Source organism: Salvia miltiorrhiza, chromosome 7 (genome assembly GCF_028751815.1).
Source record: "Salvia miltiorrhiza cultivar Shanhuang (shh) chromosome 7, IMPLAD_Smil_shh, whole genome shotgun sequence".
Classification (NCBI taxonomy): Eukaryota; Viridiplantae; Streptophyta; class Magnoliopsida; order Lamiales; family Lamiaceae; genus Salvia; species Salvia miltiorrhiza.
The window spans coordinates 44,473,843-44,482,538 of NC_080393.1; the positions used below are offsets into that span (position 1 = coordinate 44,473,843).

Here is an 8,696-nt window from a genome sequence, read left to right on the forward strand (position 1 = left end):
AGGTTCAAGAAGATCGAGATGATGGGTTAGAGCAGACAATGTTTTCCACGATAGTAAACTGGGATGACGACTAGTATAGATGTAGCATCGTCGTAATAATAGGGGATGTTTTATTTTCGTTACGCCCCGCAATTAGTAAGAGTTCTCGAAAGAGAAAATTTTCTTATATGTCTATATGACGATGACCAGAGAGTCTCTATGCTTGAGTAGAGTTTTGAGCTGATGTTGCATAGATAGACATGAAATATGTCTTTGACGATGAGTTATGAGAATTGAGAAAATAGTATGATGTTGAGTAAGAGTCTTATGATTCGTGAGTTATGAGAATTAGTTCTAAGGTTGATATATGTTCCCTTAGACTTTTACCGAGAAAGAGAAACCGATCAAAGAAAGAAATAGAGTTGATGATATGAGATAAGGTAATAAAACCGTAGCTGAATACGAACGTCAGTTTTGCGACTTGGATCGGTGTGCCACATATCGAGAAGAGATGAATGAGAAGATGTTAGTTTTGTTTCGATCAGGTTTGAGACAAGAGGTATGAGACGATGTAACGAGTCAGAATGCGGTTATGTGTACTGAAGCATTAAATAGAGCGTTTGATATAGAACTGGCCATACAGCCAAAGAACGTGATTTAAGCTTCAGCACCCAAACGAGTTAGAGCACCCAGACGTGCAATCCATCCTTTTCTGGATGCAAGCAAGAAGAAAAGAGAAAATAGGACGACCGAAGTCAAGATTCCCAAGGAGCCGTGACGGAGTCAAAATACGCCACCGCGACATCAGAACTGAGATGAACAGCCTTATAATTGGCCCAGCTGCCCCAGCAGCAGTTTTTTTCAAGGACCGCGAGGGTTATCGCCTTGTCAAAGAGCAATAAATTACATCTGAGAGAATGCAAGATGAGACAGAATAGCTGTTACACCTGCGGAAGGGTCGGGCACTACTCGAAACAGTGTTCGAATCGCCAGCAAAGTGGAAGCGGATGACGACCGAGTCAGTTTCGGCCGCAACTCAAGACGATGAAAGGAATCCTACCGCCACCTCTACCACAGCGATAACAACCAGCCTATCGACCACAACGATCAAAAAGACAACTACCAGCCCCGCAGGCAAATCAACCGCATCATCAGAGACTGTTCGCGCTTGAGTAGAAAGCACCGGACAAGAATCGAGGAATCGTGACAGGTAGGCAAGTCGAAGGGTATGCCTGTAGTAGTTTGTTCGACACTGAACGTAGAGACTGTTCCACAACCTCTAAAGAGTAGCCATACCCATAGACATAATTATTACGGTTTTATCCGTATGCCCTAACTTAGAATTTAAGTTACAATCGATTAAGCTCGAGATTAGAAATCTGAGACTGATGCATATGTGGTACTTGGATATAAATGTGAGGAATGGACTGGTTAGAAGAAAATAGTGCGAAGATACAATGCACGGAGAAACGAATATATTTTCAGCCATTTGGCCGAGAACCAATTTCCTTCATTGGTATTGAGAGAAAATGGAAGAAGACGCCGATCATCTCGGCACTACAAGCAAGAAATCTCTTGCGAAGAAAAGATACAACCGCGTACGTTGTATATCTGAACCAGAGAGACGAATCTAAGATAAACGTGGATGATGTGTCAGTTGTACGAGAGCATAAAGACGTTTTTCCCGAGACTCTACCGGGATTACCCTAGGCCGAAAGCTTGAGTTTACGATCGATTTAGAGCCTAGCGCTGTACCCACGTCGAGAGCAACGTATAGAATGACCCCGCTGAGTTGCAAGAGTTGAAGCTGCAACTACAAGAACTTCTAGATATGGGTTTCATTCGACCCAGTGTTTCCTCATGGGGAGCACCAGTTCTTTTTGTTAAAAGAAGAATGGAGACTTGAGGCTGTGTATCGATTATCGAGAGCTGAATAAAGTGACGTTAAAGAGTAAGTATCCGTTACCCTGGATCGATGATCTGTTCGATCGACTACAAGGAGCGAGCACTTTTTCAAAAATTAACTTGAGAACGGGATACCATCAGCTAAAGATACGATCGGAAGATATTTCCGAAGACGGCATCGCGTATGCATTATGGCATTACTATAAACTCAAAGATGTTTGGAATATATGTCTTTCAGTTTGACGAACGCCCCGACAGTGTTCATGGATCACATGAACCGCGTTTTTCGCGAGTACCTAGACAAGTTCGTGTTAGTCTTCATAGACGATATCCTGATTTACTCGAAGAGTAAACGAGAACACGAAGAGCATTTGAGAATCGTGTTGGAAAAATTACGAGCTGAAAAGCTTTAAGCGAGGTTAGCAAATGAAAGTTCTGGCCTGAAGAAGTCAATTTTCTCGGCCATATTGTTTCTGCGAGAGGAATTAAAGTGGACCCAGCGAAAGTCCAAGCGGTACAGGAGCAGAGATTGCCAACCACACCGCACGAGATTCGCAGTTTTCTGAGATTAACAGGGTATTATCGACGTTTTATTGAGGGCTTTTCAGAAATCGCTAAGCCATTGACGCACCTGCTAAAGAAAGAAGTCAAGTCCGTCAGACGGACGAATGTAAGCGAAGTTTTCAAGAGCTGAAAAAGAGGCTCACAATAGCCCAGTGTTAGCTATTCCAAAAGCGGATCAAGAGTATATAGTTTATACTGATGCATCGAGAAATGATCCAAGATGTGCACTGATGCAAGAGTGAAGAGTTATAGCGTATGCTTCGCAACAGCTGAGACCACACGAGATGAGTTATCCGACGCATGATTTAGAATTAGCAGCCGTAGTGCATGCTTTGAAGATCTGGAGACACCATTCCTACGGAGTACGGTGTGAGATGTACACCGATCATGAGAGTCTCAAATATTTCTTTGAGCAAAAAGATTTGAACATACGACGAAGAAGATGGCTAGAGTTGATGAAGGACTACGATTGTGGAATAAATTATCACCCTGGGAAGGCTAACGTAGTAATTGACGCGTTGAGCAGAAAGAATCAGGGAGAGTTAGAATTTCTCCTTACTCGAGAAGAGAACCTAATCGAGGAATTCGAGAAGATGAATTTGGAGGTAGTAATACCACCACAAACGACAGAAATAATAATTTCTGCGCTGAACGTTACCCCTGACCTACGATCGAGACTGGTCACAGCCTAGAGAGTGGATGAGAAGATGGAAAGTTTGCGAATAAAGATTCGAACCGAAAAAGTAGAGAATTATGAAGAGATGTCAGATAATGCCTTTTTGTTTAAAAGAGAGTGTGTATACCCGATAAAGAAGAGTTGAGGAATGAGATTATGAGCGAAGCTCATGACACCCCTTACACCACACATGCGGGCAGTATAAAGATATGCCAAGACTGAAACGACGCTTTGATAGGAGAATAAGAAGCGAGAAAGGGCATCTTTCGTAGAAGGATGTTTAACGTGTTAACACGTGAAGGCGCCACTTTGGCAACCTTATACAATTATACCTATTAGAGACTTCCACAATAGAAGTGAGACCACTTAGCCATGAATTATGGCATCGATTAGCAAAATCGAGAAAAGAAAACTCAACAATTGAGTAATTGTGAATAGATTCTGTTGATGATAGAAACGATGATTATGTGAGTTTTTCCCTATCTCGGGGAGCATGTTATTTTCGAGTTAACAAGAACTCAAACCGAGATATATAGGACCTTATGATATGTATTAGAGTAAATAGGCCATGTAGCCTATAAACTAGCGTTGCCTCTGAGCTTCGCGAACGTCCATGACGTTTTCCATGTTTCTCAATTGAGAAAGTTCGTGTTTGATCCAAAACACGTCATCTATCAAGAAGAAGTGTCCCTGGAACCAGTTTTGAGTTACGAAGAGATAGACCTGATGCTATGCTGGACTGGAAGATTCAATAATTGAGGGACAAATCGATTCCTTTGATGAAAATCCAATGGAGATATTATAGTCAAGAAGAATCAACATGGGAAGTTGAAGAGAAAATGAAAGAGAAGTACCCAGAGCTTTTTCCCGAAGAAGAATAACTCAAATTTCGGGACGAAATTTTTTTTAAGGGGGGTAGGATGTAGCACCCCGTACTTTTCCTCATGTTGTGAGATAGTGTCTTAACACTAATAAGAGTACCGAGATGTCGAATTACGAGACTATTTTTTTTTTGAGCAGATAAGACGGATTGTCTTTTAAATAGAGATACGAGTGAATAAACCGATGATGGAATTAGAGTGATGAGATTTGAGAAATGAGTTGAGATAGAGATGCTGATTGATTTTAAGCTGAGATTTTATTTTATTTCCAACTACCGGGAATAGAGTTACCGGATACTGATTTATTAGAGATTGACTGTCCTATTAAGAAAAATAGGAATACTGAGTTGGAAATAGAGTCGAGGAAGAAAGAGTGAGAATCTTCGATAAATAGAGTCGGTCAGAGAGACGTCTAGCTTATTTGAGCCTGCCGACTATTTTGATGTGATGTTATGTGAATTTACATGACTGAATGATTATGTGATTTTCGTGATGTGTGTCACTGTGACCGAGTTATTATGATTTTTATTTGAGACCTTAGCACTTGGAATTTTTATTAAGTTTACAAAGCAAGTGCAGTTTATTTTTATCGAGAAATTGAATGATGCCGGTTTATGAAAATTTTTCCGAGCATAATATTTTTTTTAAATTATTTTTCTTCCTACGAAGAGGAATATTATATATATGTGAGTGCACTAATATGAGTGCTATAATTATTATTTTGGTCACATGAATAATTATGATGTGGTATTTTATTAATGAGTGACTCTTCCATAATCTTTGTGATTTTATTTGATCACCTTTCTCACACTTTATTTTAATTTCCCATACCATATGTTATATGCCTAAATTTTGCTAAGTATAGAATTGAGAGAGTAGAGATTTAGAGAGTAGAGATTAAGAGAGTGTAGAGATTTAGAGAGAGAGAGATCAAGGCATTAATGCCAAATATTCTCTAAGATTCACAAATCTTTCCAAAGATTAGCCAAATCCTTCTATATCTTGCAAAGGATTTTCCTCTCTCTTCTCCACCCCATTTTCGATCTCTCTCCCTCTCCCTCATCTCTCACTTCACTTCCACCATTTTTCCTCCATTGATGAAACCTTCGAAGCTTCACCCAAGTATGCCAAACACATAAATCACTACTTAAATCCTCCATAAACACATCCTATTAACTTGAATTCAAGAGAATCCTTGAAGGAAGGCTTCAAGACTAGAGAGAGAAAGTTTGAGTTTTGGTGAAGAACTTGAGTAAGTAATCTCTATGTTTATAGATTAGACTTGTATGATGATATATATGAGTATACTTGAAGGATTGGAGCAAGAAATCACCCCCTCCCTTTTTCTTCATAATTTTCGAAAATTTGGGTGTTCTACCCTTCAAAAATTTTTCTTTTTCTTTCCTTGAATTGAGGTGAGAAAAATGATCTATGTGATGTTTGGTAATGATTTGTGTGTGTTTTGAAAAGCTATGCTTTGTGATGTAAAAATTTGGTTGAGTTAGTTTACCCCAATTTGGATTTTTTTTGAGTTGATGATCAAGGTGATGAATTGATGATGAATATGAGTCCATGAGATGTATATGATGATGATTGATGGATTAAATTGAGTATATGATGTCAAATGATGATTTTGATATGAGTTAGTTTACAAAAATTTGGGTTATGTGTATATATATGCCCTTATATGTAAATTGATGGTATAATTATGTGAGTTTATATGACTAAAATTGATAGATATATGATGAGATTAAAGATCCATGTGAGTTTATAAAATTTCTTAGAGTTTAGTTTAATAAAAATTGGGACTTTCTTGTATATATGTCTATTAAGTGTTTTGGCTTAAAATATATGTTTTTGAGCATGATATTAGTGTTTTATTATGTATGATTAAGTCTATTGTTAACTAAGTAAAAATTTGACTTGAGATGGTTTATGAGAATTTTTGAGTTTTCATATTTTTAAGAAGTCGATGATTGATAAAATGTGGTCTATTTTGATCTATGACCATTATGTGAAAGATGTCATGCTTTTGTTGAGAATTTTATGTTGATATATGAGTTTTTCACTAGAGTTAGTTTACATGATAAAAAGGGAAATATATGTGTAAAATGAGTTACATGATGTATGGAGTCAATAATGAATGATTGAGTGTTTTTGAGCATGAGATTGAAAAGAGAATTTGATTGATACGTTGTTGAAACGTTTCCCTTGAGATTCGAGTTAAGATGTAAAAGAGGAGAGTTAATTTGAGTATGATGAGTATTTTAATGTTTTTAAATGTTTTTGAGTGTTATATGTGTTTAAATTGAGCTTTGATTGGTTTTCCTTGAAGGAATGTTGAATTGAGCATTTAAGAGTTTGAGATGAGTTTTTGATGATTTTTTTCGTAGGCTACTGACCTACTGTGATCGACGGTTTTTCGATGTCAAAAAGCTTTGAAAATTTTACAGAATGTCCCTACAGGAGTCTTGAGCACCTCTGTAAAATTTCAAGTCATTTGGACTTGATTTACTATTTTTATAAAATGCAAAACCAAATCTGCACATTTCTGCCGAGAATTTCAGAGAACAGGGGACAAAGTCATTCATTTCAGTGACTTCCTGTGTGATCTAGCTTTCCAAATTTTTATGGTATCAACCTTACTGTATGGGCTAGATATCCACCAAATTTGAGCGCAGTTTGACAACGTTTACTATTTTTGAAAAATCAAACTTTTCGATTGCTCAAAACTGCCGAATATGGTAGACCGTGGTAAAAACGCCATATCTCCCAAACCACTTGGAGTTTCTGACTCTACTTTTTTTTAAATGAAACTAGACTCAAATACCTTTCTTTTGGTATGAGTCTGGAGTCCAGGGGATGTCGGAGTCAGAACGTGTTAAAGTTTGAAGTCGAGTCTGTGTAAAAACAGAACATGTCTTGATGATGTTTGATGGTATTTTCTTATGTGCCTTATGTGATTGTGTTGCCTAAGTGTTTGAATGAGATTAGACGAGTCTTATATGAGAGATGAACCGAGACTTAGAACCATGATTTTCTTGAAACCTATCCTTGGACTTAAGGATTTGAAATGAGTGAAGAGTTTATGTAGAGTTGGTTAAGGAGATAGAATATAATATAGAGCATGAGTTGAGGCATGAGTTTTTTTTGTCGTTGAGTTTCTAATCGGGATTCATTTTATGACATGAACCTTCGATGATGACGATGATCCCTGAAGACACGAGCAGAGCAAGGAAGTAAGTAACTCCACTTTGACGGGAGTTTTTGAGTAAGGTCTTCAGGTGGGCAATATTTTGAGTATATGTTTATCATATGAGCTTTCTAAAATGATGTAATGATGTTAAGAACTTATCAAATGTTTTGAGATAAATGATGTTTGAGAACTGTTTGACTTGCCAATTTTCGATGTTGAGCTTGTGTGTTACCCTCTACTGATGAGACGAATTCGGTCCTGCCACAAGCGGGATTTTGTGCACAGAGGTGACTGTGAGCCGTCTTCGGGTCGGCCGGTCACGGTACTAGAGAGGGAGGCCTACTTCTCAGTACCTTTGATGATGAGTAGTGGATGTGGTACATACATGATGAATGTTTAAACTGCGCAGTTACTTATTTATGATGTTGATTATGAAAACTGCATGCACAGATTCATTGATACTAACTTATTTCTGTGTATTGCTGAGTTGTGGCAAGCTTCAAACTTATAGCTCTAAGAGCGCCTTTCTTGTTTTTCGGCGTTTGCCCACTGAGTATTATATACTCACGCCCTGCATGTATTTCTAAATGTGCAGGCTAAGCGAGGAGTGAGATTGGTCTGGTGCTGGTGGGGGATCGTTAGATGACGTATTTGCTTTATCGTATTTCCTTTTTATCGATAAAGTCTCGATGTGAAGTTACCTTGTATATGAATCAAGTAATATACTCACGGTTATGTGTCTCCATACATGTAACTGGTTCACCTTTTGCTGCGATACTCTGCATATTATGTTTCCTTATGAAAAATAAGCTATACCTGTTTTGTTTTTGTTCGTGAAATTCCTGATAATTAAAAAGTTATAACGACGTTGACGATTTTACCCTTGGGTTCAATTAATAATATTTTCCTTAGCATGTTTTGATGTGAGCTTCCGCTTGATGTTCGACCTATTCTTCTTATCTTTTATTCTTTAAAAATAGTCGTATCGATACTCGTACCCCACTATCACTAGTGTCGGGATTTCGGGCTGCGACAAAGCTTGAATGATAACAATCCACTTAAAAAGACAACTCCAAATCATGACTGAACTTAGAAATATCTAAGCTGCCTACGTACCCTTATGAAAGGGATCAAGTCAAAACGTAGTTCAAAGATAAACTTGAATTTTGATTGGAGGGGGGGGCGTACACAGTTTATACTCTTGCAGGCCAGGAGTGACTATTTATTTTACCACTATATAGACAAAGTGGGGCATATAATAGTTTAACCACATAATTTACCTTTTGGTGGGAGAAGTTTAGCAGTTTAACCACATACACTTTCTTTGGTGGGTGTCGTGCATAGTTTATACTCATATGGGCCAGGAGTAACATGCAGTTTAGGCTCGTGCGTCATGGAGCTGTCTTCTTTTTTTTGTGTTTTTCAGGGATAGTAGCGCTTTAAGAACTTCCCATTTATGGGTCCAACTCTCACATTGTCTTCCGAAACAGCTTAT

The 8,696-nt window shown here is 38.1% G+C and overlaps 1 long non-coding RNA gene across 1 annotated transcript; it reads left to right on the top strand.

The window, feature by feature from the left end:
- Nucleotides 1-4,974: 4,974 nt before the first annotated feature.
- On the top strand, nt 4,975-8,028 carry LOC130996281 (uncharacterized). Its single transcript, XR_009092477.1, has 3 exons — nt 4,975-5,257; nt 7,226-7,289; nt 7,797-8,028. It is a non-coding gene; the product is annotated as an uncharacterized LOC130996281 (long non-coding RNA).
- Nucleotides 8,029-8,696: the final 668 nt, after the last annotated feature.